Consider the following 25,594-nt stretch of genomic DNA (forward strand, 5'->3'; position numbering starts at 1 on the left):
TCAGAGAGAGAGGGAGACACAGAATCAGAAGCAGGCTCCAGGCTCTGAGCTGTCAGCACAGAGCCTGACACGGGGCTTGAACTCACAGACTGTGAGATCATGACCTGAGCCAAAGTCAGCCGCTTAACCGACTGAGCCACCCAGGTGCCCCAAGCTTTCTCTTTTTTAAAAAGTTACTTATTTGAAAGAGAGCAAGTGCGAGGGGGAGGGGCAGAGAGAGAGACAGAGAGACAGAGAGACAGAGAGAGAATGAGAAGCAGCTGACAGTGCATGGAGCCAGATGTGGGGCTCGATCTCACGAACCTCAAGATCATGACCTGAGCTGAAATCAAGAGTATGACGCTTAACCACGCCCCAAGGAAAAGATTTATAAAATGCAAATCTTAGGATGTGAGATCTGGCCCTCAAACCTTACCTCAGAAAACCTTCAATGACTCCTGTGGCTCTGTGACCTTAGAATAACCTGGGGTCTGTTTACAAAACCCTGTGTGAACTGGCTCTTGAAGTCTCCTGTCTCAACTTTTTTTTTTTTTTTAATATTTAGTTATATTTTATTTTAAGAGAGAAGGACAGAGTGTGAGCAGGGGAGGAGCAGAGAGAGAGACACACAGAATCCGAAGCAGGCTCCAAGCCATCAGCACAGAGCCCGATGCAGGGCTCGAACTCACTAATAGTGAGATCGTGACTTGAGCCAAAGTCAGACGCTCAACTGACAGAGTCACCCAGGTGCCCCTCCTGTCTCAACTCTTATTACTCCCCTTTACTGTCCCACATTCTTGTTGCTGGGTACAGTTGGTGCAGCAGCACTGGCGAGGGGCAGGGGTGGAGGTGGGGCGGTGGGGTGGAGTGTGGCAAGTCGAGCCACTTGCTGCTGACAAAATCTGAAGGCAGAGAAATGAGTGGAGGTGAAACAAGAAAGGAATTTATTTCAGGGAGGCCAACACCAGGAAGACAGTAGACTGGTGTCTCAATGGTCTCCAAAGTGTAGAAAATACTTCCAGGTTTTTATTTTATTTTATTTTTTTTTATTTTTATTTTTTTTAAATTTTTTTTTTTCAACTTTTTTTTTTTTTTAATTTACTTTTGGGACAGAGAGAGACAGAGCATGAACGGGGGAGGGGCAGAGAGAGGGAGACACAGAATCGGAAACAGGCTCCAGGCTCCGAGCCATCAGCCCAGAGCCTGACGCGGGGCTCGAACTCACAGACCGCGAGATCGTGACCTGGCTGAAGTCGGACGCTTAACCGACTGCGCCACCCAGGCGCCCCACTTCCAGGTTTTTAAAAAAAAGTGTGGTCTGTGCACCTGGGCAGTAAAGATCAGGTCAATCCACGTCTCGGACTCAATCACTGGCAGGGTCTTGCTGGCTCAGAGCAGTCCTTGTTGCTTGAGGGGGTAGGTTCAGGTCCCATCGCGGGATGCTTTGCCCTCAGGGTCTTCATCTGAGCCACGAACCAAGCTGGAAAGAAGAACCCAACTAGGAAGTTTGAGATCAAAATTGGAAGCAGCCCAAGTCCTCTTTCATTCTCTCAACCCTCCAGGCTTTGTCCTCCATTCCAGAAGCCACGTAAATCTTCTCTCTGAATCCCCCTCTGGAGCCTTCTCACTGCAGCTCTAAGTCTAGATATCACTCCAGTCCAAGGGCCTTCTCATTGCTGTCCTGAGAGCAGCTGTTGAGATAGTTGCTCTGTCCAAGCGATCCTATCCAGCCTTCCTATCCAACCTGTGCTAACTCTGCCATTGAGCTAATCACAGTGTGGTGAATTGCCTGTATATGTATCCATTTTCAACATTAGTTCACAAGTTGTGCCGAGAGCAGGGACTGTATATGTGCCTTTTCACCACTGCATTCTCAAGTACTGACTCAGGACCATGTACAGACCTGCAAAATACTGGTCGGTCTCTCTCTGTCAAGAGACCAATTATTTTTTGGCATTTTGTAAACTTTCAAGAAAGATACAGTGAAGGTGACCTTTTTTATTTTACTTTTTATTTTTTTATTTTTAGGAGACAGAGCATGAGGGGCAGAGGGAGAGAGAATCTTTAACCAGGCTCCATGCTCAGCATGGAGCCCAAATCGTGGCTCGATCCCATGCCCCTGGGATCATGACCCGAGCCAAAATCAAGAGTCGGATGCTTAACCCACTGAACCACCCAGGTGCCCCAGAAGGTGACCTTTTTAAAAAATAGGAGATACAGAAGGAACGACTTCCAGCTTTACAGATTCTATTTTAATACGTGAGGCCTTAAATGAGTGGTGTAGGGGCTTCATTATGGCACCTGTGTTCTATGTTTGGTTTTTTTTTTTTTTATTTTTAAGTGAAATGTTTTGCCTCCAATCCAGGCATTTTTATTCATTTCTTGTTGTGTACTAAGTTAACATGCAAATTTCAATTGCCAGTTGAGTAGTTCTGGGTGATGTTTTCTTGTTACTATATGGCAGACACCCATGGCTTTCTCATTCACCCCATCTGGGCCTCCAGTGTGGTCTAATTATCCTGAAAAGCCAAGATGTGTTAGAGCTGAGCTTGATTACTCTAATGGCACACAGTGTTTTTACAAACCTCCCGATTCCTGAATAATTATCATTATCATATGTATGTGTTTAGCCAAAAGCTTAATTGGAAAATTCCAGAATGAAACAATGCTACATGAGGAAAAAAAAAACAACAACAAAACTTCCAGTCATTTTCTTAAAAAAAAAAAACATTAAAAAAAATCAAAGTACTGCTAATGCATGCACAAGGTTAAACCATCAAATCATGCAGACGGGCTTCTATCGCAGGGCAATTATTCCCAGCCTATGTCTCCCCTGCCGTGGTCCTACGGAGGCAGCCGCTTTTAACTCGTTCGGCTGTTTCTCTTGGTGGTTTCTCTAAATAATATGCTTACATCACCAGTTCTTGATTCATCCATTTTAGACATTATCTTAATTTCTAGCTATGTTAAATGAAGGTTTATCTTACAGGGGTAGTACTTAGGGATATTTTAAAGTTCTTTTCCATTCCCTCGTTGCCTTTATTTCCTTCATGCGGGACTGAGGTCCAGGCTGTATGCATTGTAAGGTGGGCTCGTCATGTCTGGGTGGTGCCTGTTCTGACCATGCACAGCCTTTGCTCTACCCATAGTTCCGTGGTACGAGGATGGCCCTCGCCTCTTGGTGCTATGTTTCGTTTTGCTTATCTTAGTGTGACTCTTCCTTTTGGAGGCTTTCCTCAAAGTCTGGTGACTATTGGCGCACATATGAGAACAGGATCATAGGGAATCTCTGGATGGGACCTCTGGGCTTGCACGGGGCTCACAAATTGAAGGAATTCACTTAGGGTGATCAGGTGGGAAGCCACTCTCTTAGACAGTTAGCTGGTGAACCTCTAGATGACAGATGGTGGAAGTTTGGGGATGTTCGATTCTCTTTTAGAGAAGAACTTTTGCCCTATTTCTGGGAATGGTGTATGCCAAGCCAGCACATGGCTGCTGGTTCCGAGTGGTGGGGAGTGGGCAAGGTTCAGCCCCTTGTCTTACTCCTACCCTTTGTTGTACTGGGTATTTATATGACACAAGCCACTTGGGAGTCCAAAGGGATGATCTGCTCTCTGCTTGGCTGCTGTTTCCTTTCCCGCCATGTGCATTCCAGTCCTTGGCCTCCTGTACTTGGCTTTGTCAGTTGCCTCCATTCTCGTTTTTTTGTGTGTATGTCTGGTAAAATAGACATAAAATTGACCATTTTCACCATTTTTGCATGTAAGGTTTGGTGGCATTAACTACGTTCACAGTGTTGTGCAGCCGTCACCACCGTCTACCTTCAGAACTTTCCCATCTACTCAAACCGAAACTCTGTACCCGGTAAACAATACCCCCCTGTTCTCCCCTCCCCATAGCCCCTGGCAACCACTATTCTACCCTCTGTCTCTATGATTTGACTACTCCAGGTACCTCATATCAGGGGAATCATACAATATTTGTTCTTTGTGTCTGCCCTCCATTTTACATCATCAATAAGGCTGTTGAAATTTCTTATCTCTTCAATTTCTACTGACGTTCCCAGCTCTGGTTGTGGATTTGCACCTTTTACCTCTTTTACTGTTCTTTCAGTAGGGTAGTGGGAAGGCACGGAGATAAAAATGTGAGGTCAGACAGCCATTTAACCAGAGGTTACTTATTTGGAAGAGGGGGCATTCCAACAAAAGGACAGATATTGTTTGATTGCACTTGTATGAAGTACCTGGAATAGCCAAATTCACGGAGACAGAAAGTAGCATGGTGGTTACCAGGGGCTGGTGGCAGGGGTTGTGGGGAGTTACTGTTTAATGAGTACAGAGTTTTCAGTTTGGGGAGAGGTGGTGGTGATGGTTGTACAACAGTCTGAATACACTCAAAGCCACCAAACTATACACTTAAAGATGGTGAAATTGGTCAATTTTATGTTATGTATACTCTATCACAACAAAAGCTTTTTTAAAGAAAGGAAATAATTGAGACTTCTGTCTTTACTGCATTTAATTCTATTACAATTGAGCGTCGGAGGAAAAGTAGCTCCTTTAAAATGCTATGGAAGGGGGGTGCCTGGGTGGCTCGGTCCGTTAAGCGTCCCACTTCGGCTTCGGCCATAATCTCTCGGTTTGTGAGTTCAAGCCCTGCAGGGAGCTCGCTTCGGGCTCTCTGCTGTCAGTGCAGAGCCTGCTTCGGATCCTCTGCCTCCTCCCCACTTGCCTTCTCTCTCTCTCTCTCTCTCTCAAAAATAATACATAAACATCTTTTAAAAAAAATTCTATGGAAGGTGGGGTTTTAATTCTGGAAATGACAGTATCTTGTATTGGACCCACTTACTTGTTTATAACGATTACTAACCCTAGAAGAAAAACATTTTTTAATGTTATTGCTTGAAGGCACTGGTAAACAATCTAGAGCAGGCAGGAATTGAAGGGAACATGAGTCTTGTAAGAAGGGAAGGAAATAGGTTTAGTGCCAATTTATTAGGCTTTTCCTCTGAGGACATTCCGCCTTTCGGCAACACACGGCACCTTGTAGAGTAGGGTTAAGATATAAAGAGGTGGTTTTAGTAGCTGAAGAGACTGAGCTTAGATTTTGGGGCTGCCAAAACAGTTGGGAATTGAGGGGTGACCTCCCAGGAAGGAGAGAGTCATACTACAAAATGTGCATATAAATTCCCCCAAATCTCTGGCTGACTCCTAAAGGGAACATGCACAGGGCAGGACCTCAGGGACCCCAGTGAAAGTTTTAGGTAGAATTTTAGGCAGATATTTCTGTACTAGTTTGAAGTTCAAGTCCTGACAAGTAGGAGGGGCTCGAGGAACTCCCAAATCTTTTTATAGAAAACCAAAAGTAAGCCCAGAGTTGAGTATTATCAGAAATCAAAGACATCCTTGGGGTGGCCTAATGGCAGACTGGATACAAGAGAGTCAAGTTGAAGACAAGTCAGTAGAAATTATTCAAATGAAGATTTGAATAGGGAGAAAATGATTGAGGAAGATGAGTAAGAGTCTCTGTGACTTTTGGGAAAATATCAAAATGGTCTATTAGATGTGCATTTGGAGTCCCAAAAGGAGAGGAAAAAAAGAATGGGGTAGAAAAAAATATTCCAAATACCAGTGTTCAAAATTCCCCAAATCCGGTGAGGTACATCAACCCCAGGTCCAAGACTGAAAAGAGAATCTGTAACACAGCTTCATAGCTGCTTTTGTTTTGTTTTGTTCTGTTTTCCTGAAGTGTATATATAGGTGTAAAGTTTGCAGAGAGGGGAGACTTAGTCCATGGGCAGCCACAAGATGGGACATGAAGTTAAAATCCAATGACTTCTAGGCCCACGGTTAGCTTGATGTAAAGGAATGCAGAAGGCCAGCCCCTCTGTGATGGAGCTTCAATAACCAGAGCACGATAGGCCAGGAAACAATGACAATGCTTATTCCTGTATCTGTGGGCTTTGTAAGTATCTCTCCCAGGGTACCAGGGCCACGGCAAGGGTGAAGCAAGGCAGGTACCTAACACGCAAAATTTAAGAAGGCCCTCATTCCCAAGATAGAGTTCCAGTAAAGAGACAGAGGGCTGCTCCAGCACATTATCTGTTCGGATGACATCTGTCAAAGGAACAAAATGCCACCGCAGCATTAGGGATCATGATCCCATGAACAGCCTTGGTACGCCGTGAAATGATACCGACCAGCCCATTAAGGTACTGCTAATAAAGCATTTATCATTTGATCTTCCTATGACCTGCATTGCAGAGCAGAGAACCAGCATTATCATGCTCCTCTCTTTACAGTGGGAAGAAAACTAAGGGCCAGGGAAGGTGGTGGTTTTGACCTCAGGGGGTTTTGGCTGAGCCAAAACCAGCACTTGAGGCTTTTCAGTCCAAACCTCAGCTCTTTCTATTGCAGCTAGAAGAGAAGGGAATCCACTCAATAACTGATTCAGCCCTATATGTTTGTGTGCAAAATTCCCGTGTTTGTTCTGTCTCATATCTTGCCTAATTATGTGTTTTGACAGTGACTTGAGTTATTGAGGGTATAAATAAGTAAATTATGATAAGTATAGGCATAACTATTGGCAAATAAAAATGATAGAGTAACTCATCAATATAGTATTGCAAAGCACTTTCATAAAAATGGCCTTCTCCTGGCGATTCAAAGCATCATAAAGAGAAAACAAATTACAGTGGAACAACTTTTAGAGTTTATAGAACACGATTTTAGGACAAAAGTAAAAAAACAGAGCAAAATAATGAAAAGAAGAGTAAACTATATAACAGCAAATTATATGTTACTAGAGTCTAGTAATTATGTAAATTACATAGCAGTATATTCTTAGATTTAGATGTTATTGGATGCCTTGCCAAAAGTATTACTTTATTGAAAATGATATTTAGACCAATACTCATCACTTACCTCTAAAAAAGTTAGAAGTACTTCATGGGGTAACATTTTAGAGAATCGATCGTCTTTCCCAATACACTGCACTGCTTACAAGATCTGGGCACCATACTGGTGTTTGCGTAGGTAGCTAGTTGGAGTTCCAAAGTCTCTTGGACACGAGTATGCACTAGTGTTGGTAAGATGGCGACCCCCTACAACGTCTTCTGGGTTTGGAGCGTTCTGAGTGACGGAAATGTGACTTATAGGCTCTGCGGTGAGCACAGAGGAAGTGGTGGCAGTGTGGTGATGGCAGAGGTGGCGGTAGTCATGGTGACGGTGGCAGTCATGGCGGTGGCAGCGGGGGTCATGATGAGGGTGACGGTGGTGGCGCTGATGGTCGTGGTGATGGTGACGGTGGTGGCAGCGGTGGTGACGACAGAGGTGGGAGTCATCATGGTAGGGATAGTATGTTAAATGAATGATAAAGGGAGACAAAAAGCAACCTTCAGAGGTCTTCCATCTGCCACAAAGGAATGTGTTGTTCAAACATCAAGAGGTTCAAAGAAAGTAGTTAGATAAACTAGAAAGAAAAGACGTTCCAGAAGTATCTGATAGGAGGAATGAGGAACTGGCCAGTTGGTGTCATCCTTGTTCTGTCACTGAGAACATGAGCACTGAGCGTGGGGCCTGCAGCCAAGCCGAGAAGCTGAAGGCGAGGGAGGCTGCGCGGCATTGCCACAGGTCTCTCCAGACTCTCCCGGAGCGATGTGGAGATAGGAGCCAGCTCGCAGATTCCCTTTGCAGATGAGCGCCTGTGGGGACCCGTTCAGCTGGCTGAGGCTGTTCTGAGAAGTGTTTGTGCTTTTGCACAGGTTGCCCCTTGCATTCTGGGGCAAGGGCAAAATATAAATGGAGACCACATACCATAGGTCTGAATGTTTAAAAGTTATAATTCAAGCAATAAATGGTTGAATAAAATATGTTAAGTTCTTTTTTCTCTGGACAAAGTACACCTTCAGACCAAGCTGAAGGCCAGGTTCAAATGTAGACTTTTTAGACTCCTTGGAGTCCCACACTGGAACGTGGGAAGTGGAAGAGAGGCCCACACAGGCCAGTCCCGTGTAGGGGGCATGAGGCTGTTGGGGCATGGCATTGTGGATCTTTGGGTAGCCACGGCATGGATTAGAAAAGTGGTTAGTAAGCTATGCTCCTGGGCCAAATCGAGGCCCTCTGTCTGATTTTGTAAATAAAATGTTATTGGAATCCCAGCCACACTTCTTCATTTACATATCATCTGTGGCTGCTTTCTTGTTACACAATGGCACGGCTGAGGAGTTAGAGCAGACATCTTCAGGGCTACAAAGCCTAAAATATTTATTCTCTGTTCCTTTATTAGTTTTTTTCTAATGCTTATTTATTTGTTTTTGAGAAAGAGAGAGCGCACAAGCAGGGAAGGGACAGAAAGAGAGAGACACACACAGAATCTGAAGCAGGCTCCAGGCTCCGAGCTGTCAGCTCAGAGCCTGACGCAGGGCTTGAGCCCACAAACTGTGAAATCATGACCTGAGTTGAAGTTGGATGCCTAACTGACTGAGCCATCCAGGTGCCCCTATCTTCTGTTCCTTTAAAGAAAAAGTTTGCTGACCTTTGGTCTGGAAGGAAGTGGGCAGGTTCCCATGGGCTTGCCTCCTTGACTCTAGACTTGGGAGATGCAGGTAGAGGAGGGCCAGAGTGGATTTCCCGAAAGTGTGGGGCCCCAAACCTGGATCTGAGCACGAGGGAGCAAGGCCTATACTCTTCAAACTTCCTGTGCCATGAAAGACAAACAAACAAACAAACAAACAAACAAACAAGGGCCTAAGGAGCTATTCCCAGCTAAAGAGGAATAGAAGTACAAGAGAAACACAAGCAATGTGATGACTAAAAGATGGGATCTGGGACCAGGAAAACATATGCTCTAAAGTACAATATTGGAAAAACTGGTGAAATTTTCATAGGTCTGTCAATTAGGTAATAGCTTTGTATTAATGTGATTTCCCACCTTGAGAGTTATACTGTGGTTATGCAAGTAGATGTCTTGTTTTTAGAATATTCACAATAAAGTATTTAAGAGTAAAGGGATATGATGGCTGCAACTTGCTCCCAAATAATAATAATAATAATAATAATAATAATAATAAAATAATAGTAATAATACATGTAGAGGGAAAATAAAAATAAAATAAAGCAAACGTGGCAAAATGTTAGCAGTGAATCCCTGTGAAGTCTTTCTAGGAGTTCTTCAGCCACTGAACCCCTTTCCCTCGCTATTATATTCATTATAATTCAACAAATTATAACAAATTACAAATGAAAAGGAAATGAATACGGTTAAGGAAAGGAAACGGAAAAAAAAGTCATTTGGGTGGCTGATGTAATTACCTGTGCAAGGCCCATCAGGGGTGATGTTAGGCTGACTCAGGCTCACAAGGTGACCATGGGCCACGCTCAACTTATTAAGAAGGATACGGGGCAAGAACTGCAGCAGTCAGCAGGGAAGATCTGGAACTCTTTCCAGTGAGTGTGCCTGTCATTGTTCACTCAGTAGGTATAAGGAGGTGAGGTGCACATCTGGCCTTTACCAGAGCAGCTCTGATTTCAATGTGCATGCCTCCCAGGAGGCAATCTCACAGTAATTCTGGAGGCATAGCTTCCAGGGCCTCTGCGAGGGACGTGCGCAGTTACAAGGGTTCCACACTCAGGAAACCCAAAACAGTGGTTTCCCCATCAGGTATTTATAAGTCTGTCAGTCCAGATGCAATTTACCAATGATCATTTTTACTGTAAGCAACGTTGTCTAGCAACATAGTTGACGCATACTCTCAGGGAAAGAAACCTAGGATTAGATTCTCATGCAGAAGTGTTTTGTTAAACCGTTGCCAGTCATTTACCTCCATGAGTTTGTTGAACACTTTTAATGAAGAAAAGGACAAGTAGGCACATCTTTTGATCACCCGAATTTATATTACCCAGGGGGGTAAGGATGTCCCTTCCATATCTTATGCAACTGGACTGGTCTTTGGCCATCTGTCTTTACAGGACCTACAGTACCCTTTTTATTCTGGGAATTCTAGGAATTTTACATCAGACAATATTACATGCTAGTTTGTAACAAACAACATACTACAGTGAAATTTATTTAAACTTTTTAGAAAAATCATGTCCCCACACCATATGCTGTTAAATCAAGAATTTTATCTAGTCTGAAAGTACAGCGCGGGCCCTTAAAATAACCAATTGTGGCTTTAAAAAAATGTCTGAACTGTAGAAAATCTTTTCATCCCCATCTATTTTCACTAGGTGGCAGCAGAGGACACTGGTCGGGCTCTAGGGTCGCACTAAATCCACTCAAGCGCTCAGTCCATAGTTTTTGTCAGACTTTGGGGTTGACCTGGGGTTACCCCTTTCGACACACAGAGAACTTTCTTTCATTGGTGACCCCAGTCCTGTTGTTACTGTAGTCCTGCTTGCTCCTGCTGGACACCACTCAGCCATGTGTCTGCTTTTGCCCTTTGCTCCCTTGTGTGCTCTCGAACATTCCTCCATGCAGATAAAAGTTTGAATGGAGTTGGAGTCAACTTGGAGGTACCACCTAGTTTATCACAAGTATGGGGTCTTCAAGTTCATTCTCTTGTCTTCGTGGCCCCCCTCAACACCCACGCAGCCAGACACGAATCCATCCCCGTAGCCGCCCTTTCTGGCCATGTTTCCGGGTTTCTGGCCAGGTCCCTTTCGTGGACAATGAACAGTTTCTCCTCTCCGTATGAATTTGTTTTTACTCCAACCTGCAACTGCCCCACAGGGATTTGTCCTCTGTCATATGTCTCAGATTTTTCTACATCAGAGAAGGGGTAAAAGTACTTTTTCACCCAGACATTCAGTGCTTTGTTAGCATTTCCTTTCCAATTCCTTTATCTTGTAGTCCATCGGTTGAAGTAAATTGAGCATTTGAGGGTCTTAGACTACTGTTGCCATTACCCTGTGATGCCCACGGGTAGGTTTTCTTAGATTCAGCCTAACTTTCAGACTCCTAAGGCTACTGGAGGTCACACATGACACTATTCAGAAAATATAGGACACTATTCAGAAAATATAGGACACTATTCAGAAAATATAGGACAGGAACCTCACATGCCACCAAGGCACTGTCAGATATTTCCAACCGTGGGAATCTTTGAAGCAGTTCACTCAGCAGATGGCTCAGGAGCAAGAAGACAAGATCTACATTGGGCAGGTGTACAAGTTGCCCTGATTTCATGCCCCCTAGCAAACAATATCTCTGGAAACAACTTTAAGGCATGGCCTTCAGGGTCCCCACAAGGGACTTGCAGGTTAGAAAAGGACCCCAAGGCTACAGTGACTCCAAGTCCAGATAAAAGTTACAAACCAAGCAATGTTGCCAAGTAACATAGTTGACACATACCATCTTTACCTGTTTCCAAGAAAACGTAGAAAATTAACCAAAAATCAGACTCTCATATAATGGAGAAAAGGTTTGATACTTTATACCTGGAAGTTAAAAAAGTCCAATGAAGAAAAACTATAATACTTTGTTCAATGAAAATGAAGAAGCTCATCAAAGTGGCCAGATCTATCTATCTATCCATCATCCATCCATCTACCTATCCATCCATCTATCATCTATCCATCCATCCATCCATCCATCCATCCATCCATCTATTATCTATCTATCTATCTGGATATTTTTTATTTGAGAAAGAGAGAGAAAAAGGGAATGGAGGGGAAGAGGGAGGGAGAGAGAATCCCAAGCAGGCTCCCCGAGTATGGAGCCTGACGTAGGGCCCAATCCCATGACCCCTGGACCATGACCCGAGCTGAAATCAAGAGTCAGATCCTCCACCAACTAGCCACCCAGGTGCCCCAGATACATAATTTTTAAAAGCCTTTTCACGTACCATCAATGATTACAGAATGTAATAGGATAAATATTTCTTATATAATAGCAGCAGAAATAATAATTACTTAATACATATCATGTACATAATAATAATATACCAAAAATATTCAAGCATTACCTCAAAAATACCTTAAAACTTGACTGAATTCCTGAATAAATGAACCATGTTAATTGGATGGAAAGAGTCAATATTGAAGAGATTTAAGTGCTCTCCAAATAAAGTACAGATATGGCATAATTCCAATGAAAATCCTAACAGGTTTTTTCTGAGGAATTTGAAAAACTGATCCCAAAGTTCACCTGGAAGCATACATGTGCAGGAAATTTTTGAAAGAAAAACAGTTAGACTTATCTTTCAGATATCAAACCTCCTAGGAAGTTACAGCGTTAAGAGTGCAACTTTGGCTCAGAAATAGATACATATCAGTAGAATTGCATTATGTTCAGAAACCAATACTTTATTTAGTTGTCTTTTATGTTAATAAAACTTATGTACATAAAACAAATAAATCTTATGTGTAGAGCACAGTGTATATTTCTGTTTAGCCACCACACAAAGATACAGATCATTTCCGGTACCCCAATAAGTTTGCTTGTACTTGTCCCAGTGGTTATCGGTCCCCCCCCCCCCAACAAAAATAACCATGGGTTAGTCTGGCCTCTTTATGAACTTCATATAAATAGAATCATACAGATGTAATATTTTGTGGGCTAGGTTGTTTTGATTGGCATTATATTTGTGATATTCATCCATATGCTTGCATGCAGCAGTGGTTTGTTCTTTTTCATTATTGTATTCCACAGCATACTGTAGTATTTCAATTTATGAGTAAAACAAAATATGGTTGCGCATTCTATTGTTGATGGTATTGGGCTTGTTTCTAGTTTTAGCCATTACAAATAACGCTTCCATGAACATTCCTCTACATGTCTTTCTCTGGACATAAGCATTCATTTGTATTGGGCATATATCCAGAAATGGAGCTGCTAGGTCATAGGGCATATATGTATATTTAGCTTTAATAATGCTTCCAGTTTTCCAGACTGGTTGCAGTACGGTGGGAGGTTGAGAGTTTTGATTTATAGTGGTAAATCAATTGTGGTTTTAATTTGCATTTTCTTGTTGACCTAATGATGTTGAATGTCTTTTCATCTGCTTGGATCTTCACCCATTTGGATCTTCTTTTTTGTGAAGGTCAGTGCAAGTCTTCTGCCTCTCCCCTTCTCTAAAATTAATCCAGAGATTTTCTTATTAATTTATAGGAGCCCTTTGTCAGATATATGTTTTACAAACATCTCCTGCTGGCCTGTCACTTACCTTTTCACTCTCTTAATGGTGTCTTTTGATGAGTAGAAATTTTATTAACTGATGTAGAAGTTAAGCTTATTTAATTTATAAATTAAATTGAATTAATGTATCAGTCTTCTATGGTTATAGCTATTTGTGTCCCATGAAGGAAATATTTCCCTGCTGTTACCCATTAACATGGTCTCTTATCTTTCATCTCTTACCTTTCATATGCTTCTCAAATTGATTTTTGTGTATGGTGTGTGGTGGAGGCCAAGGTTCATGTTTTTTTTTATTAAAAATTTTTTATATGTATTGATTTTTTGAGAGAGAGAGAGAGAGAGAGCACATGCACACAAACAAGAGGGGGACAGAGGATCTGAAGAGGGCTCTGTGCTGACAGCAGATGGCCTGATGTGGGCTCTAACCCACAAACTTCGAGATCATGACCTGGGCCGAAGTTGGATGCTTAACCGACTGAGCCACCCAAGCACCCCTCATGTTTCCTTATTTAAATATTCAACTGACCTAGCCATATTTATATTGAAAAGACTACCCATTCCCCATTAAATGCTACTGGAGGTTCTAGCTAGTGCAGTAAGGTAAGAAAAAGAAGTAAAAGTCATCCAAGTTAGAAAGGAAGACCAAAATGGTCATTATTCATTGATGAAATGACTGTCTATATAGAAAATCTTTTGGTCTGTATAAAAAACTACCTAAACTAATAAGTGAGTGTACTAAGTTTTCAGGATACAAGATAAGTATACAAAAATCATTTGTATTTCTATATATTAGCAATAAACTATTAAAAATATAAAAATAATACCATTTATAATAACACTAGAACTATGAAAACTTAGAGATAAATCTGTCAAAAGATATGCAAGGCCTATACACTGAAAACTACAAACATTTCTGAGAGAAATTACAGAATACCTGTGTACATGGAGATGTATACCATATTCATAGATTGGAAGACTCAATATTTTTAAGGTTTGATGTAGATTGATCTATAGATCCCTTACAATTCCAATCAAAATCTCAGCAGGCTTTGTTTTTTGTTTTTGTTGAAATTGACAAACTGATTCTAAAATTCATTTGGAAATGCAAAGCATATAGCAAAGACCACTTGGAGAAAAAAGAACAAAGTTGGAGGATTTAAATTATCTGATTTCAAGCTTATTATAAAGCTATGGTAATCAGGACTATGTGGTATCAATGTCATGATAGATAAATCAATGAATATAATAGATTCCATAAATAAGCCCACATTTATATAATCAACTGATTTCCCACTAAGTGGCAAAGGCAGTTCAATGGAGAAAATATAATTTTTTCAACAAATGGCTGAAAAAAATGGATAGCTATAGCAAAAAATTAACTTTAACTCATCGCTTGCAATATATATATGAATTAATGTAGCATAGATCATCATCATAAGTTTAAATTTTAGAACTATGAAACTTATAGAGAAAAAATAGACAAAATCTGTAGGACCTTGGGTTAGGCAAAGATTTCTTAGATATGACACTAAAAACAAATAAAAATAGCTAAGTTAAACTTTGTCAAAATTAAGAATGTCTGCTTTTGAAACATGCTTTTAAGTCAATGAAAAGATTCCAGCCACAGACTGGAAGAAAATATTCACAAATCACATATCTGAAAAGACATATCCAAACTATATAAAAAACTTGAAACACTTATTAGTAAGAGAATGAGAAACCCAATTTTTAAAAATGGGCAAAAGATTTGAATTGACACTTTACTAAAAAAATACATGGACGACATATGCTTATGAAAGGATGTTCAACTTCAGTAGTCGTTAGACAAAAGCAAATTAAACCTACATGAGATCTTTTAGATCTCTAGAATGTCTTTTATTTTTTATTTTTATTATTATTATTTTTTTTGTTTATTTTTGGGACAGAGAGAGACAGAGCATGAACGGGGGAGGGGCAGAGAGAGAGGGAGACACAGAATCGGAAACAGGCTCCAGGCTCCGAGCCGTCAGCCCAGAGCCTGACGCGGGGCTCGAACTCACGGACCGCGAGATCGTGACCTGGCTGAAGTCGGACGCTTAACCGACTGCGCCACCCAGGCGCCCCTAGAATGTCTTTTAGACATTTAGAATGTCCAATAAGTTTTGGTGAGAATATGGAGAATCTAGAACTGTCACTCACTGTTGGTGGGAATGTAAAGTGGAACAACCATTTTGAAAAACAATTTGTCAGTTTTCTTAAAAAGTTAAATATATATCTATCATAATGAGAGCCATTCACTCGTAGGTATTAATCGAAACAAAAGCGTATGCCCATACAAAGGCTTGCACAACTATGTCGATAGCTTCGAGATAGCCAGAAACTGGAAACAACCTAAAAGTCCAACAACGTGTGAATGGATAAACACATGGTGCGATATCCGTATAATGGACTACTACTCAGTAATAAAAAAGGAATGAACTATTGATACACTCAGCAACATGAATGAATCCAGAAATGATTAAGCTGGATTTGTAACCCCCTCCAAACACATAGTATATGATTACATTTATATACAACTCCATAAGCTGCAAACTAATCTATAGTGACCAAAAGCAGATCTATGGTTATATAAGGAATAGTTACAGTAGACTGCCTGGGAAGAGGGATTACCAACGGGCCGAAGGGAATTTTTGGGGGTGAGGGCTATGTTCACTCTTGATTGGGGTTTGAGGACTGAGAAGGCCGGACACTCAGATGGCCGGCAGAGGTGATGAGGACGTGGCTAAGGCTAGAGCAGCGCAACAAGCAACTTGCCAGTGCACCAACCACCAGGCCATCGCTACCTCCCAGTCGGCCCCGCGTTATCAGGCGCAGGCGCAGAGAGGTGGGCGGAGGAAGGGTCTGGCCCCAAGGGCCTGTGGGTGTGATTTGGCCCTCAACCCCGCCCCGGCCGTGGCCACACCCCTCTCCCCGCCTCCTGGCTCGGGACGCCCCAGGCGAGGTGCTGCTGCGGTCGGTTGGGCAGCTTTTTGGCGGCAGGTGAGTGAGGTGCAGCGTCGGCGCCCGGCGTTATTTGCATCGGCTTGTCTGCCGGAGGGGAAGGCGGGAAGTTGTGGGTACCGAGTGGGTTGATCTTCCCCCGTTCCTCTGCTCTCTTAGGACAAGAGTCCTGTCGGGAGTGGGACTACCCAGGGGACGCTCCCTGCATCCTCGCGTGGGCTTCAGGGGCACTGTTGCAAAACAGATGCAGCACCTGAGTGGTTTTCTTCCTGGGAGGGGAGTTTTCGGTTTAAATAAGGCTTCCTTCCCGAGCTTTCTTTAAAAATAAAAAGAAAGTCCTCAGCCCTGTCTAGAAATGAGAGTTCTTAGGGGCGGCTCCATTAGATGGCCAAAATAAAGGTGTGTTTTTGAAGTTTTTCGTGATGCAAAACAAAATAAAATATATTTTTATAAAAATATTGTTCTACTCAGTTTCATTTGTGAAGACCTCCTTAAAATGTAATATATGCGTGCCAATATAGTATGTGAGTGCGTGAGGCAACTGTGGCACAGATAGGCAATTTTGCCTCCCAAAGATTTCACACCTATTACTTGGAAGAGTCAAGATCAGAATCTCATTATTCTGGCTTCAGAGCTTGTGCTCTTGACTATATGATATTGCCCCCTGGCCACTTTCTTGTCAAACTGTGGGTAGTATTCAATTGCCTTTTTCTTTTCTAATTTTTTTTTTTTTTTTTTTTTTTAAGAATAAAATGGCTAGATCCTGGATACTAATTTGCCTCACTAATAAATGAGGCAAAAGTTACCCAGGGAGGGGTGCCTGGGTAGCTCAGTCTGTTAAGCCTCTGACTCTTGGTTGCAGCTCAAGTCATGATCTCAGGGTTCATGAGGTCAAGTGCCTAGTCCGGCTCCGCACTGTCCGTGAGAGCCTGTTTGGGATTCTCTCTCGCTCGCTCTCTCTCTGCCCCTCCCCCACTTGCTCTGTCTCTTATTAATTAATTAATTAATTAAATAAACTTAAAAAAATTAAAAATAACATTAAAAAAAAAGTTACCCAGGATAATCTGATGTGTCTCATTCATACCTGAACTTGAATGACATCAGTTAGGAAATTGTTATTTTACTCATAATCAAGTTATGAAAAACATATTTATGACTCAAAACACTCCTTGTTTCATTTTAGTCTCAAAGTAATCGAATCTATATGGGAGAACACCTGTGGTTTTATGATAATTTCCATTCTTTAGAGATACAGTGTCTCCCCTTAATGAGGAGGGCCATCTTTACTTCTGCTGGCCCCTCAGTCCTCTCCTGGGCTGCACAGTAGCTGCTAGTCAACTGAATAGACTCAAAAGCAGCCATGACTCACGAGTGCTTGGCAGGCTGCTAATTTTTGTTTGCCTACCATAGCAATTGTTAAACACACAGGAACAAGAATAAAAACTCAATAGATGACAAACCAAAGCACAGATTTCCCTTACAAAATGGCAGTGCAGCTTTTCTTCTGTGTAGGCAAAACATTTTAAGTGGACTTTAGAGGTTGTGGTTATGTGGCATCTCAGTGGTACATGTTCTGCATAAATAGATGTACAGTTTCACAGGTGAGATTTCTCTTTCCTTCCTGTCTGGTCATTTAATGATTTTGTAGTTGCCATCACATGTCCTCTGTCTGCCTCCAGCCTGGAATCAGATCTTATGATACTTGGCTGCCCTTCTTCTGTGATCGTATTGGGGAATCTTGGATCCAGCTTGGGTTGAATCCTCTGTTCTTCACCTCCCCTGACCCACAGCCTTCTGTGAAGACAGGGCACCCAGCCCCAATTGGCAGCTGTCTTTTTCAGCTTCCTTTTCTTTTGTTTTTGTTTTTGTTTCAGTCTGCAATTTTTTTTTCATAATTTAACTTTATTTTTTATTTTTATTTTTATTTTTATTTATTTATTTTTAATTTACATCCAAATTAGTTAGTATAAGTGAAGCAATGATTTCAGGAGTAGATTCCTTAATGCCCCTTACCCATTTAGCCCATCCCCCCCCAACCCCTCCAGCAACCCTCAGTTTGTTCTCCATATTTAAGAGTCTCTTTTGTTTTGTCCCCCTCCCTGTTTTTATATTATTTTTGTTTTCCTTCCCTTATGTTCATCTGTTTTGTCTCTTAGAGTCCTCATATGAGTGAAGTCATATGATTTTTGTCTTTCTCTGACTAACTTCACTTAGCATAATACCCTCCAGTTCCATCCACGTAGTTGCAAATGGCAAGATTTCCTTCTTTTTGGTTGCCGAGTAATACTCCATTGTATAGATATACCACATCTTCTTTATCCATTCATCCATCGATGGACATTTGGGCTCTTTCCATACTTTGTCTATTGTTGATAGTGCTGCCATAAACATGGGGGTGCATGTGTCCCTTCAAAACAGCACACCTATATCCCTGGATAAATACCTAATAGTGCAATTGCTCGGTCGTAGGGTAGTTCTATTTTTAGTTTTTTGAGGAACCTCCGTACTGTTTTCCAGAGTGGCTGCACCAGCTTGCATTCCCGCCAACAGTGCAAAAGAGATCCTCTTTCTCCGCATCCTCGCCAACATCTGTTGTTACCTGAGTTGTTAACGTGAGCCATTCTGACAGGTGTGAGGTGGTATCTCATTGTGGTTTTGATTTGTATTTCCCTGATGATGAGTGATGTTGAGCATTTTTTTCAGCTTCCTTTTAAGAAAAAGAGCTTTCTTGCAGAAAGCAAGACTCCTTTGTCCCAAAGGAACTGAATTCCTGGTTGCCAGTGCTGGGACCTGTCCCTAATCCAGTAGGCCTGGAGCTGCCCTCTTGCCACCACTGTGTATATCTGTACCTTGTCCACCGAGATGATTTTCTTATTCTTGAGCCTAACTGGCTTACTGTTTTTCTCTTTTTATATTTTATCACTCACTCTAGGCTCTCAGAGGAGAGGAACTGTCCGTTTTGTTCATCACTGTATCTTTAGCATTCAGAATGGAACCTGACACATGGTAGGTATCCAGTAAATATTCATTGAATAAATAGATGAACAAAATGCTTTGTTTTGAAAAAGGATGTGTTAAAGTGTAAACTTAGGAATCAGCCAGAAGTGGAATTTGACATGTTCTCCTGGATATGCATTCTGAAGAGCAAAATATGGCAGTGTTCCAATATTAATCTCTAGTTGTCTTCGTCTCTCATTTAAAACCACATACAAACTTTCTAGTCTTATCTTTGTTTCATCTAATAGCTTTACTTTATAATTTCGTAAAGACATATGAAAAGAATAATTAGATCATTTTCATTAGCAACATATTTCTGTAGGATGGAGAATTCTATTTAAAGCTGCTAATTTTATCAGGTCTTTATTGTACTAGTTATCAATTTCTGGGTAACAAATTACCCCACAGCTCAGGGAGTTAAAACAACAGTCATTTTCTCATAGTTTTGTGGGACAGGAATTCAGACAGAACACAGTAAGGAAGATTTATTTATACTTATTTATATGTGAGACCTCATCTGGGAGCTGGCTGGGCATGTCTGTCCTCTCATGCGGTCTCAGGACCTCCCTACATGTGTCTCCAGCAAGGGGGCCTTAAGGTAGTTGGAATTCTTACATGGTGGCTGACGGCTCCAAGAGAGGCTGTTTCAAGACTCAAGAAACGGAAGCTGCTTGTTTCTTAAGGTCCGGGCCTATGACTGGCATAGCATCACTCTTGTATTCTGCTGGTCAGGGCAGTTAGAGAACTTGGCCAAATTTAAGGGACAATGACACCTCTAATGGTAGCAGTATCACTTTCTGGCCATCTTTAGTCCAACACATTGACTACAGAAAAAAATATCTTTGTTACAAGGCATCTCATAACCTGCCATGCTCTGGACCTTTCTTTTGTAAATAGCATCCCCAACAAAAGCAGTTCAATTTTTGCTCAAACATATTCAATGAGGTGAAAGTAAGCCTTTGTTTTGATCTTAAACCAGCCGCTAATGTCAGCTTTGAGATCAAGTGAATCATAAAAATGGACAGTTGATTTGACCACTAAGATCCCTCATTTTATAGCTAATCTTTTTTGAAGTTTGTACAGAACCTCAGTTAAAGCAACAGTTATGGTGATACCCAGGGAAAGTGGGAATCTCCGGGATGCTGAAAATCCAAACCATGCATGATGCCAATGTGTTGGATGTAAATCCTCCAAGTTGCATTTGAAGTAGAGAAAACCAGCTGAGAGGCAACAGCTGTAATCTGTGGAGAGGAGACGTGGTCCTGACATTATAACAAGGCAGCTAGTTAGCAGCAGTGGGTGCTGTTGAGGCTGAATGGACAGGACTTTTGCACCTGGGTGTGGGAGAGGAAGGGACTATCTGGTACCTCCACACGTTGAGTCTTGGTGGCTGGAGATGGAGAGTCCTCTCCCTGAGGCAGGGAGGGAGGATGAGCATGTGTTACTGAACTGAGATGATTATGAAGTCCAAGATATCCCACTTGAACCGGAAACATGAATGCATAGTTCACAGATAGGAAACCAGAATGGTCAGGCCTCTGTTTGGGGACTAGATGACTTCATTTTTTAAAAATTTTATTTATTTTTGAGACAGACAGAGAAAGAGAGAGAGCACACACAAGTGGGGGAGGGACAGAGAGAGTGAGGGAGACACAGAATCCGAAGCAGGCTGTAGGCTCTGAGCTGTCAGCACAGAGCCCAACATGGGGCTTGAACCCGCGAACCGTGAGATGATGACCTGAGCCGAAGTCTGACGGTTAACCGACTGAGCCACCCAGACGCCTCAGGGACTAGATGACTTCAGACATTACATTCCCTGGGTGTGTTCCTAGACTAGACCAGGTAGCACTTGGCCTATTGTTCCGCTAGGAGTTTAGATATTCTTTTACAGGTAGCATAAATCTATCAAAGAGCGTTTAATGAGGGAGTGAATTTTAGGAAGGGTTATGAATTTTAGGAAGGTCACTCTTTTGGCATTGTAGAGAAATAATTAAGAAATGGTAAGTCCAGTTATAAATCTATTTCGCCAGTCCAGGGGTGTGAACTAAGCCTGGGTCATTAGTAGTGAATATGAAGGGGCAGATTTGAGAGCGTGAAACTCTAAAGGGTTTGGTAATAGAGCAGATGAAGAGGAAGAGGGAAGTCTGGAATGGGTTGGACTTGAAGACTATTAAATAACTGGTGATGTGCTAACTAAGATAAAAAATAGGAGGAAAAGGGAAAGAAGAATGAGGCTTGATTATTTATGTTAACCAGGGTATAATTTACATATAGTGAAATGCATAGATCTCAAGCGTACAGTTCAACCGATTGGACAAATGCATGTATCTGTGTAAGTCACAGCTCTGTCAAGATATAAGACATTTCCATCACCCCCAAAGAGTTTCCTGTTGCCTCTTCCCAGTGAGTCCCCTGTCCAGAAGCAACCGTTCCTCTGATTTCTCTCATCAAAGGTATGAGTTTTGCCCATACCTTCTGGGTACTACTCTGTGTCTCGCTTTTCTCACTGAGTGTAATGTTGCTGAGATCACTCTGTTTTTATGTGTATCAGTAATTCATTCCACTTAGTTGCTGGGTAGTTTTCTCTTACGTGACTATGCTACGGTTTATCTCTTTGCCTATGGACACCGGGGCCATTTTGAATTTTGTCACTGATATAAATAAAACTCCTATGAACATTCTCGTACAAGGCTTTCCGTCGACGTACGTTTTTATTTTTCCTTGGATAAATGCCTAGGAGCGGGATTGCTGAGTTTTAAGTTAAGAAAGTGCCTAGGAGTGTTTGTGTGCCGTTTTACACTCTACCAGCAGAATGTCAGAGTTCTGGTTGTTTCTCATATTCACTAACACTTGGTGTTGTGGGTCTTTTTGCATATCATCCCTGCAACAGGGGCCATGCTGCTCTTTTCTGTATTGTTCCAGTTTTAGCATAAGTGCTGCCGAGGCGAGCACCTCAGCCTTCTTCCTATTAACTATTCTGATGGGTGTATGGAGGTATCTCATTGTGGTTAATTTGCATTCTGCTGATGATTTATGATGTTGAGACCATTTTCATGTGCTCACTGGCCTTTCATATGTTTTTTGTTAATTGTCTATTCAAGCCCTTTATTACTAACTTGTTGAAGCTCTTTATGTATCCTAGATATAAATCTTTTGTCAGATACATATATGTACTGAGAATATTAACTCCAAACTGCAGCCTTCCAATTAATATTCTTTTAAAAAATATTTTTAATCTGGGGCGCCTGGGTGGCTCGGTTGGTTAAGCATCCGACCACTTCACTCAGGTTATGATCTCATGGTTTGTGGGTTCAGGCCCCGCATCGGGCTCTGTGTTGACAGCTCAGAGCCTGGAGCCTGCTTCGGATTCTGTGTCTCCCTCTCTCTCTGCCCCTCCCCTGCTCATGCTCTGTCTCTCTCTGTCTCAAAAATGAATAAACACTAAAAAAAAAATTAATTTTAGAGAGGGGGGTGGTGTAGAGAGAGACAGGGAGAGAATCCCAAGCAGGCTCCACACTCTGTGCAGAGCCTGACATGGGGCTCAGTCCCATAACCCTGAGATCATGGCCTGAGCTGAAATCAAGAGTCAGACACTCAACCAACTGAGCCACCCAGGCACCCACTTAGTAGTATTTAGGCACCCCGACAATTAATATTCTTAGTAGAGTATTAAATCCTGTGTCCTGGGAAGGTGATTGTAAGTGGATAAACTCTCCCTTCTTCAATTTATATATTCTAGTCCTCTTGATCAAACAAACACTCTAGAATCCAATCTTATAGGTGCTCTCCTGGCTTTTGCTGGCACATGCTAGCTCCCTTTGGGGTACAGTCCCTTTCCTTCCTTATCAGGCCGTATGGGTTATATTGTGGGTCAATCCTAATTTTAAGATTCAGTCACCATTTGGAGATTAAACTCCTGGTGGTTAGGAAGGACAGGTCCTGAGGGTCCACATCCCTGCAGAGATGGGAGTGGGTGGGTGAGTGTTGTCTTGTGGGGGAGCAGCCTCTGTGTGATCTCCACAAGGGGGAGATGAGAGGTTAGCTCTTAATGGGAGGGGGTGAGCTCCTTCTGTAGGCTCAAAGGGCTCAGAGGAATCTGGGTATTCAAGTTTTTCAAGGACATCAATCCAGCTAATTCATTCCATTTCTTCTCACTGGGCCCTGACCTAGGTGCAGCAGACCTCCTTCTTTGGGAATGTATCTTTCTGTGGAGTTTGGCTCCTGTGACCATTAAGTCTTGGGACTGGTCCCCGGCTCCTCTGCCTTCCCACAGAGCAGATGAGAGCCTGTTTGTTTACTCCTAAGGAGGCCGTGGTGGTTTTGAGATATGTCTACACGTTCTTTGATACTCTTCCCTTCAGGAGGTGGGGCCAAACTGAATAACCGGCTTGCCAGTTTCTCTTTTAAGTAAAAATGACATTCTATCAAAAGAGTGGCTAGGTCCACTTAGAACTCAAATGATCACACACGTGCTTTTCCTCAAGATAACCATTGTACTTCAGTATGTCACAGAAGTGCTTCCCTCATACCTCATACATCATCTCATAGTATGTATTATATTAAAATGGTTTTTTAAAGATTTGATTTTTATTTTTTAAAAAATGTTTATTTTTGAGAGAGAGAGAGAGAGAGAGAGAGAGAGAGAGGGAGAGAGCATGTGCGTGCATGTGTGCACACGCAGGGGAAGGACAGAGAGAGAATCCCAAGCAGGCTCCCTGCTGTCAGCTGGGAGGCCAGCATGGGTCTCACGAACCATGAGATCAAGACCTGAGCCTAAATCAAGAGTCAGTTGCTTGGGGCGCCCGGGTGACTCAGTTGGTTAGGACTCTGACTTTGGCTCAGGTCATGATCTTGTGGTTCATGAGTTCAAGCCCCACATAGGACTCTGTGCTGACAGCTCAGAGCCTAGAGCCTGCTTTGGATTCTGTGTCTCCCTCTGTGTCTACCCCTCCCTCACCTGCTCTCTCTCTCTCTCTCTCTCTCTCTCTCTCTGTCTCAAAAAATGAATAAACATTAAAAAAAAAAAAGACACTTAACTGACTGAGCCACCCAGGCACCCCTTATATTAAAATGTTAAGAAGATTTATATTCAAGGGCAAGATTTAGGAGCATTAATAATATTTACTGCTTCATCAAGACAGGCGCCTCTTATATTAAAATGTTAAGAAGATGTATATTCAAGAGCAAGATTTAGGAACATTAATAATATTTACTGTTTCATCGAGAACATTCTTGATGAGTAAAACTGGCCCTGCCTTCCAGGCCCCATTGTGAGGGAAGGGCTATGAAGAATACAATGACTCTGACAGTTTGGTGCTGCAGCCTTGATTTGTGCTAGGACATCAGCTCCCCTCTGGTCACATCTGCTCCCCTGCACCTGGGGGAGCAGATAACTGCTATCCTAACTTCTCATGTGCTAGATAAAGTTTTGCCTGCTTTTGAACTTCATATAAATGAAACCACAGAATACGTACTTTTTCGTGCCCAGCTTCTTTTGCTCAACATTATGTTTGTGAGATTCATATGTGTGTGCTGTTGCAGTTTATCCATTCTTATTACTATTTATAATTTCCTCGTATAAATCTTTGTCCCTTCTGCGACCATCGTTCCACTTGGGGTGAGCAAAGCATAATGTATAGAGAAGGTGAATCACTATGTTGTGCACCTGCAACTAATGCGACATTGTATACCAACTATACTCAAATAAAAAAATTAAAGAATACACGCATGTTTCTGTTGGTATTTACCCGGGAGTAGAATGGCTAGGTTGTAAAACACGTGTAAATTCAGCTTCAGCAACTGCTGGTTGCTTTCCTATGATGTTCTTTTTTTTTTTCTTTTCTTTTTGAAATAATAAAATTAGATTGGAGAAACAACTTCGATTTATGTATAACAAAATAAGAGCTGTGAAAATGTGTATTAGGTTGGGGAGGCAGTTTGGGGCTACATTGTTCAGAGCGTGAAAGCCATGTGAAGGTCAGGTGAGCTGGGAAGTACAATGAAGAAGGGGCCGGGTTTGAATCCTGGGTCCACTGCTTACACTCTATATCACCTTGGCCAAGTGACTTAACCTTCTTCAACCTTAGTTTCCTCATCTGTAAAATGGGGATAGTACTCACATACAAGGGTTGTTTTGAAGAGTAAATGAATAATGTATGAAAACTTTTTTTAGTGTTTTGATTTATTTTTTTTTAATGTTTATTTATTTTTGAGACAGAGAGAGACAGAGTGCAAGTGGGGGAGGGGCAGAGAGAGAGGGAGACACAGAATCTGAAACAGGCTCCAGGCTCTGAGCAGTCAGCACAGAGCCCGACACGGGGCTCGAACCCACGGACTGTGAGATCATGACCTGAGCCGAAGTTGGACGCTCAACCGACTGAGCCACCCAGGCGCCCCATGTTTTGATTTATTTTTGAGAGTACAAGTAGGGGAGGGGCAGAGAGGGGGGCAGAGGATCCAAAGAGGGCTCTGTGCTGATGGCAGTGAGCTCAATGTGGGGCTC

The 25,594-nt window shown here is 42.2% G+C and overlaps 1 long non-coding RNA gene and 1 other non-coding gene across 2 annotated transcripts; both read right to left on the bottom strand.

The window, feature by feature from the left end:
• Nucleotides 1-884: 884 nt before the first annotated feature.
• Nucleotides 885-7,122, bottom strand: LOC131499508 (uncharacterized). The gene is made up of 3 exons (XR_009255919.1): nt 6,903-7,122; nt 1,271-1,459; nt 885-994 (listed from the first exon to the last, which is right to left on the bottom strand). It is a non-coding gene; the product is annotated as an uncharacterized LOC131499508 (long non-coding RNA).
• Nucleotides 7,123-21,936: 14,814 nt separating this feature from the next.
• On the bottom strand, nt 21,937-22,044 carry LOC131500559 (U6 spliceosomal RNA). Its single transcript, XR_009256363.1, has one exon. It is a non-coding gene; the product is annotated as a U6 spliceosomal RNA (small nuclear RNA).
• Between the last annotated feature and the right edge of the window lie 3,550 nt (nt 22,045-25,594).

The sequence above is a fragment of the Neofelis nebulosa genome, chromosome 17 (assembly GCF_028018385.1).
Source record: "Neofelis nebulosa isolate mNeoNeb1 chromosome 17, mNeoNeb1.pri, whole genome shotgun sequence".
Classification (NCBI taxonomy): domain Eukaryota; kingdom Metazoa; phylum Chordata; class Mammalia; order Carnivora; family Felidae; genus Neofelis; species Neofelis nebulosa.